The sequence below is a fragment of the Rutidosis leptorrhynchoides genome, chromosome 5 (genome assembly GCF_046630445.1).
Source record: "Rutidosis leptorrhynchoides isolate AG116_Rl617_1_P2 chromosome 5, CSIRO_AGI_Rlap_v1, whole genome shotgun sequence".
Lineage (NCBI taxonomy): Eukaryota > Viridiplantae > Streptophyta > Magnoliopsida > Asterales > Asteraceae > Rutidosis > Rutidosis leptorrhynchoides.
In genome coordinates, this window is record NC_092337.1 from 326,664,000 (window position 1) to 326,679,009 (window position 15,010).

A 15,010-nucleotide genomic window follows, 5' to 3' on the forward strand; every position below is an offset into this window, starting at 1 on the left:
TATGTTGTAACGCAGATATTGCGAATAGATAGAAGATTTTGGATAAGAATAGTTGTGAAAATATCTTCATGAATATCGAAGATATTTATAATAAAAGATACGATAATATCTTAGAATTCTTAACATAGATGGATGATGAAGAAGATTTTTCTGTGAAGGTTTAGAATAAGAAGTAAGGTGTTTTCTAACTATTTCAGTAGACTCTGAATCATTTGGATCCTTTGAAGGCAGGTTTAGTCTTTGTAATTTGTCCACAGCCTCCTTCATGGTCTGCTCAATCTGTTTTCCAGTTTCAAACCTTCTCTTTTTCTCAGCTTTACCACCATACTATTCTTTATCATCAAACTTTTGACTGTTAAAGTCGTTTACAGTTTTTGCTGCTTCATCAGCATTTTTTCAATTTCGTAGAACTAGTTCATAGTTTGGGATGTTTTTCAGAAAATTCACATTCGAAGTATGTAAGTCTAGGAGATAGACGTTATATGAATACATATAAATTTTGACGTAAAATTGTCGCGAAATTCAAAATACTGATTGCTAATTCCCAGTAGTTGGTGTGATAATTATTGTTACAGGATGTAGGTGAGTACATGATGGGGTTTTAATGAATAAGTATAGTGGCTTTTCGGAGAGGCTTAAGTCGAAGATTATTGAAGTTGTTGATAAGTTTACTGCTAATGTGGCGAGATATGAAAGGTTCCCCGGTAACAATGATGAAGGGGTAATTGTTATAATAAGGTTTATTCGTATAAACAAATGAAGGTGATTTGTTGAAGCTATGACAAAACTGTCTATTTTGGAAAGAGATTAAAAAATTATATTTGGTAATAAATATCAAAGGATCTGACACGGATACGTGTTAAACTATAACTTTGGTTTCGAGAGCTTTTCAGGTGCATGGCAGTGGGTAATGTGTGGTTAGATCATCATCTCGCATGTCTTTAATAATTTCGAAGTGTTTGAACACATATTGTAATTGTTAATATACATATGATGTTCTAAGATTTTGAATGATACAAATATTTTTGTGAGTTCCATGAATAGAAATGAGGTTCTAGGACAGTTTTGAAGTCAAAGTATAGTTTTGAAAGATGTAGAAATATAAGAGTGATGATTTCGGTTATATCTTGAATCGAATTCTGAGATTTCAAAATCAGAATATGTAATTAGATTTTGAATGAGTATGGTTGTTTTGATTTCTATAAAAGAATGTATATTGTTGTGAAACTAGGGAGTATAATGGATGATTTGCTGAATCAGATTCGAAGAATGTAACATATTAATTGTGAATTTATATATCTCTCGGGTATTACCTACCCGTTAAAAAAATTTCACAATTAATATTTTGTACAAAAGAATTTTATTATAGTCTTTATGGAAATATATATGTGTATATTTCTTCAGATGTAATATAGATTTAATGAGTTAATATTAAATTAAACTCGTTTGATTTATGGTTAAGGCTAGGATAGATAATTTCTAAACTTTAGAAATTACATAATCGTCGTAGAATGTTTTCCCAACGAAGTTATGAATCAGTACTTCATCGTTGTGGTATTCCTTGGTATCTACATTGCGTATGACGTCGATGCTCGTGGGACAGATTGTGAAGTTGAGGTTTGCGATGCGGTTGTTGTTGGTGGTGGTAATGGTACTGTGGATGTTGTTGATGGTGGTACTGGTTATGCTGCTGGTGCTGCTGCTGGTGTTTGTAACCTTTGCACCATATTCTCCAAAGCCACTACCCGAGCGCGAAGCTCGTTTATTTCTTCTATTACACCGGGGCGATTGTCGGTTCGGACGAGCGGATAAATAAGATCTAGAATTTGGTGTAGTATATAATCATGACGAGATACTCTGGAAATGAGAGAGAAAATGGTGTTTCGGACAGGTTCGCCGGTAAGTGCTTCAGGTTCATTGCCAAGAGGGCAATGTGGTGGATGGAAAGGATCGCCTTCTTCTTGTCTCCAATGATTAAGGAGGCTACGAACCCATCCCCAATTCATCCAGAATAGATGATGGTTGATTGGTTGATCCATTCCAGTCACACTGCTTTCGGAGCTTGAGTGGGATTCCATTTCGGAATCCGAGGAACTTGAACTGATGACGAATTCCATTTCGTACGATTTGATAAAGGATTTTTTTGATACGAAATGATTTTCCGGCTATCGGGTGGTATTCTAACTACATAGAATATATATATATATATATATATATATATATATATATATATATATATATATATATATATATATATATATATATAGATCAAAAGATTTCATAGATTACGGAGGAATTTACGGAATATGTCAGGCAAAGTTTACCATAATAGATACGATAAGATATGATTTAGCAGATACGCTAAGATATGAATTTTGTCTATACACTATTCATGCAATCAATGCAGCAAGACGTGTCTAGATTAAGAATGATAAGCAGGTAATTTCCTAAGGATGGTAAGTAGATGATTTCCGACTAAAAATGATAAACAAAACTTGTGACATGCAGACACGGTCGAAGTTCAGACTCACTAATGCATCTTAACAACTATCAGTTAGACACACTAATGCAAGACCTGGTTCGCTATGACCACCGCTCTGATACCAACTGAAAGGACCCGTTCATATACATTATAAACGATTCACAATAGTTGATTACATCGCGAGGTATTTGACCTCTATATGATACATTTTACAAACATTGCATTCGTTTTTAAAAGACAACCTTTCTTTACAACGAAAGTTGACGGCATGCACACCATTTCATAATACATCAAACTAAAATTGACATAATAATAATCTTGATGAACTCAATGACTCGAATGCAACGTCTTTCAAAATATGCCATGAACGACTCCAAGTAATATCCTTAAAATGAGCTAATGCACAGCGGAAGATTTCTTTAATACCTGAGAATAAACATGCTTTAAAGTGTCAACTAAAAGGTTGGTGAGTTCATAGATTTATCATAACAATCATTTCAATATATTAATAGACCACAAGATTTCTGTTTATAAATATATGTACACTCGCAAGTGTATAAAAGTATTCTATAAGTTGTAGGCACCCGGTAACAAGCCTTAACGTTCATGTTTTACCCCCTGAAGTACACCAGATCAGGTGTGTTTAAAATAACCTCGAAGTACTAAAGCATCCCATAGTCAGGATGGGGTTTGTCAGGCCCAATAGATCTATCTTTAGGATTCGCGCCTACCGTACATAGACAAGTAGTTTAATGTTACCAAGCTAAGGGTATATTTCTGGTTTAAACCCACGTAGAATTAGTTTTAGTACTTGTGTCTATTTCGTAAAACATTTATAAAACAGCGCATGTATTCTCAGCCCAAAAATATATATTGCAAAAGCAATTAAAAAGGGAGCAAATGAAACTCACAATACTGTATTTCGTAGCAATTATGTATATGACGGCACTGAACAAGTGCAGGGTTTGTCTTGGATTCATGAACCTATATTAAGTATATATATATTTATATGTTGGTCAATATCTGTCTAACAATTTAGGTCAGGTCGTAGTGTATCACAATCCTAATGCTCGAGACCGACATGCAAAAGTCAACAAAAGTCAACTTGACCCAAAATGACTTCCAAAATCTATACATGTTTATTATATAACTTATATATAGTCATTTTATATATTTAAATATATTTATCAGATCTTATTATCCTAAATAATACAAGTCATTTATTAATAAATAAAAATTTATATTTAAATTCATATATGATAAAAATATACTTTTATATATCTCAAGTAATAAAATTTATAAAATTCACTTAATATCATAAAAATATAGTGGTATGTATTATTAATGTAATTATATTACGTGTGATAAAAATATCTTTGTACGCATATTTATTTGATTAAATAATATTGATAATAATAATAATGATAAAAATAATAAAATGATAGTTTCAATAAAAATATTAATTTTTAGTAATAAAAATAATTTTAGTAATAACATCAACTGATAACAATTATAATAATCGTTTTAATAATAATATTAAAATTAATAATAATTCAGTTGACCATATCTTTTAATCCGTTCATCGAACCCACACGATTTCTAAATGAAAAGTTATTAATTTTTCTTTAGCTTTTCAACGACATGCATATCATATACCTTATCTCAGTAGCATATGTATCAAATTCGTGATTTATCATAAACTATTTAACGACGAAACTAAGCATACAAACATGCATAATCATATATACTCGAGCACTAGTCAGGGATACACTATTAATATATAAAAGATAAGATATGAATGCTCACGTATCAATATTGTGATTCAATATTGCAGGAAAGTACGTAGACGCAACGAAAATGATAAACGTTAGGTTGACCTCATGAGCAATACCCTCGAACAATATCCATAACCTCCATAGCTATAACCCATAATTTCCTTAGCTCTATCCCGTTTGAAAACTTATTTTGAAATCGTCTGAATATAACTCCGTCGTAGTATTTTATGTATACTAATAATATCTTGAAATAATACTAAGTAAATATATATATGTAATTCAATTGAGAGAGTTTAGAGAAATATATTTTCAAGTTTCTATGAAATAATAAAACCTATTGAATTCTATTTATAATAGATTTTTGAATTATTAAAGTGAATTATTAAAGTATGAATTATTAAAGTGAATTATTAAAGTATGAATTATTAAAGTGAATTATTAAAGTATGAATTATTAAAGTGAATTATTAAAGTATGAATTATTAAAGTGAATTATTAAAGTATGAATTATTAAAGTGAATTATTAAAGTTAAAGTAAAGTAAAAGTAAAATAAAAGTAAAGTAAAGGTAAAGTTAAAGTATAGTAAAAGTATAAAACTATGTACGTATAATACGCGTATAAATATATTTAATATTAATTTAAATAGTTATATCATAAAATATTTTAGAAAAGTAGAATTATATATATTCATAATAGGTTTCAAGTTTTTAAATTACAGTCTGTTGGTGAAGCATGAGATAAAGTCCAAAGGTTTAATAAACGTATAAAATCGTCTTAATTAAAAATGTCGAGTTACTTAACTTGTCGATATCCAACATCTAAGTTATTTACACTCCACGTTCTTACTTATAGATCACTTTACCATTTTCCGAATATTGTCAAAAAGAATAGATTTCTTAAATCACAGTGGACCTCATAACATTGGCCCGTAATCATATCATAATGTATCTGATAATTCAATCATTTGATATTATCTCTTAATTCTGTCGATAAATATATCAAAACAAATACGTTCATGTAAAATATCATATATATCAAATACTTTGTTAATGTTTTCAGTTATTATATATTATATATACATATCTATATACACATAATTGTTCGTGAATCGTCGAACACAGTCAAAGTGTAATTGATTACATGAATGTAGTTCCAAACTTTTTGAGATTCAACATTACAAATTCTGCTTATCGTGTCAGAAACATATAAAGGTTAGGTTTAAATTTGGTCGAAAATTTCCGGGTCGTCACACCATTCTTTAGGCGACGGGCAGGGCTAATCCTGCTTATATCAGCGGACCTCATGATAAGGTCAAGTGCAACCGCTGTAACAATAAAAGCGCATAGTGTTATGTAAAGCGAAAATATTGCGAAAAATGTAAGTGTATTATGTTAATATACTGCGATAAATTTCATCGGCATACCATTTTTTGATTGGTCAACCAAAAGCGCATCATGGTTGCTCCACAGCCATTGAATTGACACTCTGCCAATGTACAGTGGTACATTCGAGTAAGGTCGTAGAAATATGCCTGCGTTTTTTAGTGTCTTGAGAGTGTCATTCTTAAGATCATCGAGTACAGGCCTCTCATTGAGCTCGGGGTTAAGCTCTGTACACCAAGATTTAGGAATAGCACTGTCCAAATAGGCGGTGTCGTTAATATAAAAGAAGGAACTGCGCCAATTGTCAATTGAATCTTTTGGCGAAGTCATTATGCCAAGTTTACTGCGGAAAGAAAACCACCCCACATCGTATAGCACCAGGCTATTGCACATACGAAACACATTCAACAGCAGTGGTTGGCCGGTGGCATTGCAGTACATCTCGAACAGCACAATTTTGTTAATCGCGTTAGGATGCAACTGTGCCATAGCGATATTATAGTATTCGCAAACACTGCAGAAAAAGCGGGTAAGTGGAAATCGAAGGTTGCCTTGAGAAATGGCAGCCTCGTAAATAGAAATCATCCCTTTAGGGGGAGTATCGGCTCGTTGTTCTACTGCAGGCGCAGTAGGAACAAATTGAGCAAGTGGCGGATACCATTCTTGCAGGGTTTGAAGTTTTGTTTCCGTCATATAGGAAACATAACCTCCGGGAGTATGTATAGAAGAAGACGACGCCATTTTCAATAAGGAAAATAAATTGGATGATAAAATTGAAGGAATTAAAGGTTGGAATTGTTAATTGCACGGTACGATTGTGATTCGACGAATTTGATTGCAGATGAAATTGAAAGAGAAAGAGTAAAGTCTTTATGCGGATTATCGTGTTATTTATAATCGGGATTAGGGCGGGCAAGTTGAAAAGATAATCATTGTATTTAAATGGCTGAAATTACGGCAACGTGTAAACGGTAATTTTCTAGCCGTTACAGTGTGTTGATTTGACAGATTGGCAAAAGTTACCATTGTAATTACACGTTGAGCTTAATTAAAACAACGGTAAAAAATGGGCGGTAAGAAATATTAAAGTATTGTTTGCGAAATATTTTAAGAAGCATTTCGTTATTTTTAAAGTTTATCATGATGCATTAGCTTCGCGAAAATGCATCATAATAAACTGGGGGGACTTGATCATATACATGGCATTGTATATGTATATTTTATTTGCTAAAAGCCAAAGGCAGAACTACGCGAATTATAAGGCAAAGCTATACAATATTTGCTGAAAATAAGTACAGCGGTTATGTTTTTGCATTAATGCAAGACCGCGGTTTAATCCGCTGAGTTTCCACGGATAGTTAAGTAACTCGCAGACCACAGATATTTCGATTCCTATAAATAGGGAGCTTGGCCTCTCATTTATATGTTGTTGATTCTCTGCCATTTTGCTTAAGCCTTTGTAATTTCCACTTGTGATCTTGCCCAAGGGATTTTTACACCGCGTAAAGGTGAATTAAGCTAATTAACAATCAAGACCGGGTCGGGGTGGTTGATCACTTGATAGTTAAAGTGAAAGACGATCATCGGGGCCCAAAATAATCATCAAACATTCCATCCTTCATTACATTCTTATTGCACTCAATCCGTAATTAAGTAACACCATTAATTAAGGATTGATCAGTTATAGTTCTGATTTTGATTGTAGATTGGTCTTGGCCGTTGATAATTATTCTGATAATTATTTTCAGGTCTTTGGTTTATGTATGAAACATTCTCTCTTTGTTCCATTGTTAGTTCAATACTGAGAAAATCTTTTGTCAAATGTGGTTCTCCACACTGCTCACAACTAATTCGTATTAAGTGGATATCTTTAGTCATCTTTTCCATTCGTCTCTCGACAGCATCTATCTTTGCGGAAATGGAATTGAAGTCATGGCTAGAATCGGCTCTAGCTGCTTTAGATGATCTAACAATATCTTTTTCTTAATGCCACTCATGTGAGTGGGAAGCAGTGTTATCAATAATTTTATAAGCGTCAGTTGCGGTTTTCTTCATAATGGAACCACCAGCTGCTATATCTATGTCTTTTCTTGTAGTGATGTCGCATCCTTGGTAAAATATTTGTACTATTTGACAGGTGTCTAAACCATGTTGCGGACATCCTCTCAACAACTTTCCAAATCTTGTCCACGCTTCATATAGAGTTTCATTTGACTTTTGCGTGAACGTAACAATTTCTCCTTGAAGTCTCACGGCTTTAGATGCCGGAAAGAATTGTTTAAGAAATTTTTCAACTAAAACGTCCCATGTATCAATCGCCCCTTCGGGTAATGATTCTAACCAATCTTTGGCTTCTCCCTTTAATGTCCAGAGAAATAACATGAGATATATCTGTTCATCCACAACTTCTCTTATTTTAAATAAAGTACAGATCCTATTAAAAGTACGAAGATGTTCGTTTGGATCTTCCTTCACCGCACCACTAAATTGGCATTGATTAGTTACCATGTGTAGAATTTGTCCTTTGATTTCATAATCTGGCGCATTAATGTCTGGTTGAGTAATTGCGTGACCTTGGCCAGTGCGTTTAGCTCGCATTCGGTCTTCCATACTTAGAGGTTCCAGATTTTCCATGATTGAATTTGTTAAATCTGAATCACTAGAGGATTCCGATTTAATGGGTTGTTCTTCAAAAATCTCCGTTTGAATGATTGGTGGTTCCGGAGGAAAGATTAATGGTTCAGGATCTCTGAATTGTCCCTGAATATCCTCCGGATTCTCAATTGTGAGGTCGGGTTCAAAAAATGGATTATCGGAAATTTGAATTGGAGTACTTGGTCGACTGGATGACGATTCTAAAGAAAAATCAATGGCGACAATATTAGCTAGATGTCTTGATCGAGTTACAGGTGGTGAACGTACAAAAGGTGGTGAACGTTTTGCTCGGTGCATTCACTGAATATCCTATTAGTTATAAAATTAAAAATTTTATATAAGTTATCAAAATAATAGACTTTTCTGCTTTTGCCCACGTTTCGAATAGCCAAAAGATGTAGCAGGGAGCCAGAACCCTTTAAATCGGAAGCTCACAACTCAGTCACTAACAAATCCAACTATTACTACGAAGCAGAAAATTTGGATGTCTATCAATTCAACCACTTAAAATAATTTTTCGTTGAAATATAAAGAAATTTTAGAGAAGAAATAGAAAAAAAAAATCTAAGTCCTAAAAACTAGAGCATCGAGAAATAAGAAAGAAAAAGAGCGCGTCGGAAAAACGTCGAAAAATAAATGGTCGAAAAATAATAAAAAGAACGTAGTGCGTCGAAACTTAAAAGTCTAAAAACTAAGAATTAAAAGTTGCGTCTAAAAATATTAAAGCTTAAAAGAAATTCTATATCCAAAACGGTAATTACTTAAAAAGGTACTAAAATATTAAAACGGTGTTGCAAAATTCTAAAGCACCTAAATCTTAGTCTAAAGAAAAAATACTTAAGGGATTTTACGGCAAAGCCTAAAAATCTAGAAATAAAAATAACTATGGCAAAAACTATGACTTAAAACTAAATACGAACGAAAAATACAAATATTACGCTAAAAACAAATAAAAATAAACAAAATATAAAAATAAACTTAAAGTTGTAAAAAGTACAATTTTTATAAAAATATTATTTTTATATTATTTATTTTATAAAACTATTAATTTTATATATTTATAAAACTAATTAAACTTAATAATACAAAATAAATAATAAAACTAAACTAAATAATATTAAATACCCTAACCCTAATTAGGGTTTTAATTAAATAATAATAATAATTATTACTCCGTAATTATTGCAGTTGGCAGTCAAATGTGGCATGTCAGACAGGGCCATGCGATCGCATGGTCCTCACGTTAAAATTCCACGTGGTCGCATGGAGTAGGGTTTCGGGCCAAACTTTGGGTTGCTACAGTAACGGGCCGAGTACTTTTTTTTATTTTTATTTTTTTCTGTTTTCTGTTTTAGATTAAATAAAATATAAATAACTTAAATAAAAATTTAATTTTAAAAACTAAAAAAAAAATACTTTTATAAATTTTTAACAACTCTTAACAACAAATATATAGATTTTTTTTCTTTTTATATTTTCGTAATTTTTTTTATATTTTTAAAAACGAAAATTTTTACAAAATAAAAAAAAACTTAACAAAATTTTAAAAAAAATCTTTTTTTTATAGCGTTTCGCTTCCGGCGTTTATGTTGTTCCCCAGCAGCGGCGCCAAAAATACTTGATGTGTGCGAGGCGTACTAGGAAATAGTTATATTTTTACTACGAAAAACTATTAAATACGATACAATTTTACACAAGTTATTTATTTATTTATAGAGTGGATATACCTAAACCTTGCTACAACACTTATAGGCAGTGTACCTAATCGTACAGTAGTGTAGTTTTTAGTAAGTTTGGTTCGTTCCACAGGGAGACTTAGCCAAGTTTAACGCTATATAAAAATACAAATATATATAAGTAGTATTATTATAATAAAAGGGGGTTTTTACCGTTTAATGACCGGTTTGTCGATTTTAAAACTTAAGTCGCAGTCAAAACCTAATGTAAAATATTAAAAATAAATACAACTTAATTTAAAGCGTAAAGTAAATAATGATAATGGAATTGCGATAAATAAAATGACAATAAATAAATTACGATAATTAGAAAGTACGATAATTAAAAGTGCAATTAAATACAATGACAGTGAATAAAAGTGCGATAATTAAAAGTGCAATTAAATATGAAATATATAAATTATGCTTATTTAAACTTCCGTAATCATGATGTTTGACGTGTTGATTTTAGTTTATTTCCATGGGTTAATTATCCTTTGTCCTGGATTATTTAATATGTCCGTCTGGTTTTTGTCCATAACAGTCCATCAATCATAAATATAAAGTGCGAGTGTCCTCGTCAAATTATCCTTATATCCGAAGTCAAATATTCCAACTAATTGGGGATTCGAATTGTAACAAGGTCTTAATACTTTGTTTAATAAATACACCAGGTTATCGACTGCGTGTAATCCAAGGTTTTACTACTTTGTTAACAATTACACCAATTACACTTGAATGTAATCCACCCCTGTTTCAACAAGTCTATTGATTATTAATCCATCCCCGTGTCCGGTTAAATGAACAATTATTGGTATTTATAGATATCCCGCCCACCGTAACCAGTCAAGCGTACGTGGTTATATATAAATACGTCAAATTATAAGTCTATATATTAAATCAACGAGGTATCATTTAGTTAATATAAAGCCCATTAATAGCCCATAGTCTAATTTCCACAAGTGTCGTTCTTTTGTCCAAACCCCAATTATGGTACAAAGCCCAATTACCCAATTTTAATATTTAGCCCAACATCATGATTACTTCGGCATTAAATAAGCATAATAATAGCTTAGCTACGAGACATTAATTTAAAAAGGTTGAACATAACTTACAATGATTAAAAATAGCGTAGCGTTACACGGACAGAATTTCGACTTACACCCTTACAACATTCGCTAACATACCCTTATTATTAGAATTTAAAATTAAAATTAAAATTAAAATTAAAATTATAATTAATATATATATATATATATATATATATATATATATATATATATATATATATATATATATATATATACGTTGAGATTGAGGAGAAGAAAAAGATATATATAAATCGACCAAAACACGCGAAATTTATAGGGTGTCAGCTGCTACAGGGGCTCATGCGATCGCATGAGTTTTGCTCCTCCAGGCCATGTGATCGCATGGCCAGCTAGATCCAGCCACATTTGGTTGTTTGCATCTTGCCGACGGTTTTAATAAATATATAAAATATATAAATAATTTTAAGAATTATTTAAATATTATATTATATTTATGTGCATAGTTGACTTGTAATTTTCGCTCCGTTGCATCGCGCGTTGAGAGTTGACTCTGGTCCCGGTTTCAGATTTTCGAACGTCCTTTCGTACAATTTAATATCTTGTATTTTGCGTTTTGCGTCTTGTACTCTTGTAATTTTGAGACGTTTCATATCAATAATTTGAACCACTTTGATTGTACTTTGTACTTTTTGAGCTTTTTGGTCGTTTGCGTCTTCAATTCGTCGAATCTGTCTTTTGTCTTCATCTTTTATTATTTAAACGAATATCACTTGTAAATAGAACAATTGCAACTAAAAGCTTGTCTTTCTTGAGGGATAATGCTATGAAATATATGTTCGTTTTTAGCATTATCAATGGTGAAGTGGTAATCAAATAGTTTAAGGGTATTTGGCTTTTGCTTGTTTTTCACCTATCTGCACGTTACATATATATATATATATATATATATATATATATATATATATATATATATATATATATATATATATATATATATATATATATATATATATATATATATATATATATATATAGCACCTATATATCCTAGTGGTATATAAAAGATATTGAAATGATAGGTTGATATGCAAGTGGAAAGAGAACAATAAGCAATCCAGTATCAATCAATATCAATTATTAATACGGATGAAAACCATGGGTCTTAGTGTCTAAAAGTTTATAAGTATATAATATAGATTTAAAACAAACACAGTGATCTTAAATCACTCAATCAAGCATAGTAAGATTCATGATTTCACAATTTAATAAAGTTTAGCAACCTATATTTTTGGATGATTATACCGACAGTTTTCACGGACTACTATTTCGTATCCCGTTGATAATTAGTGGCAGATAAAAGTCTTTCAGAAAACTTCCAAAATTTTAAATTAAATTCCTTTATTTATTTTGGTGATTATGGTATAGAGTTAAGTCACTAACTATTAAATAAAAATTACATTAATTATTCACTCCCAACCCTAAGTAAAATATAAAAAGTTTTAAAATTCAACGAATAGTTTCTAAATATATTTTAAATAAGCCTATAATTTATATAACTCATTTTCGGATCACTGTTTATTTTAAAATCACATAAGTTCATTTATAGCTTGTTTATTATCAATCGAATGATAATTGAGTGCTACTATCATTTTCCAAATAAATTCAAAACTATATATATATATATATATATATATATATATATATATATATATTCAATACACTTTATATAGATACTTTTTAAATAATAATCATTATAATATCCTATTGTTATTTTACTTTACATAAATAAATTTTAGTAACAACAATATACAACATTTATATTTCCAATTATTATTTATATATATATATATATATATATATATATATATATATATACACATTTCAATTTACATTTAATTGTTTGTGAATTGTCGGAACTGGTTGAAGGTCAAATGATTTCATAAAATAGTTTAAAAATTTTGAAATTCAATTTACTAGACTTTGCTTATCATGTCGAAACCATATAAAGATTAAGTTTAAATTTAGTCGAAAATTTTCGGGTCGTCACAGTACCTACCCGTTAAAGAAATTTCGTCCCGAAATTTGATAGAGATAGTCATGGCTAACAATAAGAATATTTTCCTGACGAATATAAGCTGCTAAATATAGTTTTATCACTATTGGGTAATATGGATATAACAATTTCGTCTATGATAAGCGTACGAGTGAAGCTATCACAAAAGAGTGAACTGTATAAGTGTAGGTTCGTCTTAACCGATGATGCAGTCACGGTTGATTTTTGGAATTCAAGGAATTTAGAAGAAATCTTCGTAATAAGATTTGGTTCTTTGATAATTAAGGAAATTAGGATCTTCTTTTGTTAAATGTAATAATCTGTTTCAATTGCTTTGTCGGATATTTCACTATAAATCCTCCCTCTTCATCTCCTTTATATTTTGGAGTTCCATCCTTTTGTTTTCTCTTCCCAACTTTAAGTCAAGCGAATAATGGTCCAGAATTCGTAAGTATGGAGTTTCGAATGAACATAACTAATGTTCTAAGAGTTAGATTGTAATAGCACGATCTTGATTGGTTAACTTACCAGAATTTAGGAGAAAAGATAGAACTATCTAGAAGATATGTTCTCGATATGTTTGGAGATCAAGTAGAATGTAAGAGTCATGTAACATGGCACATGATGATGTTATGATCTGTGAATCATCACGTTCCATTAGAAACTCAGCATGACTTATTGTAATATAATCACGTTGATCAAGTGTCATTATATTATACTAACTCATGCATCAATTTCCAACACTACTTCAAAACATTCATATTTTAAATTCGAAGATTTTACTGAATATAAACTAAAATAGTTTCCTTTTATGAAATAACACAGATAGCACAGAGAGATAATTAATATCGGACGAGAATATTTATGAAGATATCTTCAAAAATATTGAGGATATTTATAATAAAAGATACCATGATATCTAATAATTCTAGAACCAAAGTGTGATGAAGAAATTCATTCACAATGATTTGGAATGATTAAGGAGCGAGGTAATCGTCAAAGATTTTATTAGAAAGATAATCATCAAGATTCTTTATGTACAAGTTTAGTCCTTATGATTTGTGCAGAGTCTCCTTCATGGTTTGCTCCATTCTTTATTATCAAACTTTTGACTGTTAAGGCAGTCTCAAGTTTTCACTGCTTCATAAGCTTTTTCAAAACTCAGAAAACTGATTCATAGGCTAAAACGCTTTTCAGAAATTCGGAATTGAAGTTCGTAAATCCAGGAGACAGAGGTTATATATATATATATATATATATATATATATATATATATATATATATATATATATATATATATATATATATATATATATATATATATATATATATATATATATATATATATATATATATATATATATATATATAAATATATATATATATATATATATATAATTATTGTCATAGAATCGCTGAGAAATTCGAGATTATCGATTGATGCCTCTCGGTATTTGGTATGGTAATTATCGTTACAAGATACCGATGAGTTCATGATAAGACTTCAATAGATAAATATAGTGATTTGTCGGAGAGATATAAGCCAAAGAGCAACAAGGTTGCTGGTAGGTCTGCTGGTAATATGGTGGAATATAAAAGGTTCCCTGGTAACAATAAAAGAGCACGTACATATATCAAGGTTATAATAAGGTTGTTTTGAATGAAAAGGCAAAGTTGACTTGCTGGAGCAGTGACAAAATTTGCTAAATTGGAGAGGGATTGTAAAGTTATTTTCGGTAATAACAACGCCAATGGATCATTGATTTGTGTTAAACTTCTACTTAGGTTCCGGGAGTTTTCAAGAATCATGAAGGGTTTGAACGCAGATTGTAATCGTCAAGATATAATTGAGGTTTAAGATGAAATCTAGTGGCAAACTTGAAGAAATGCTTAGTT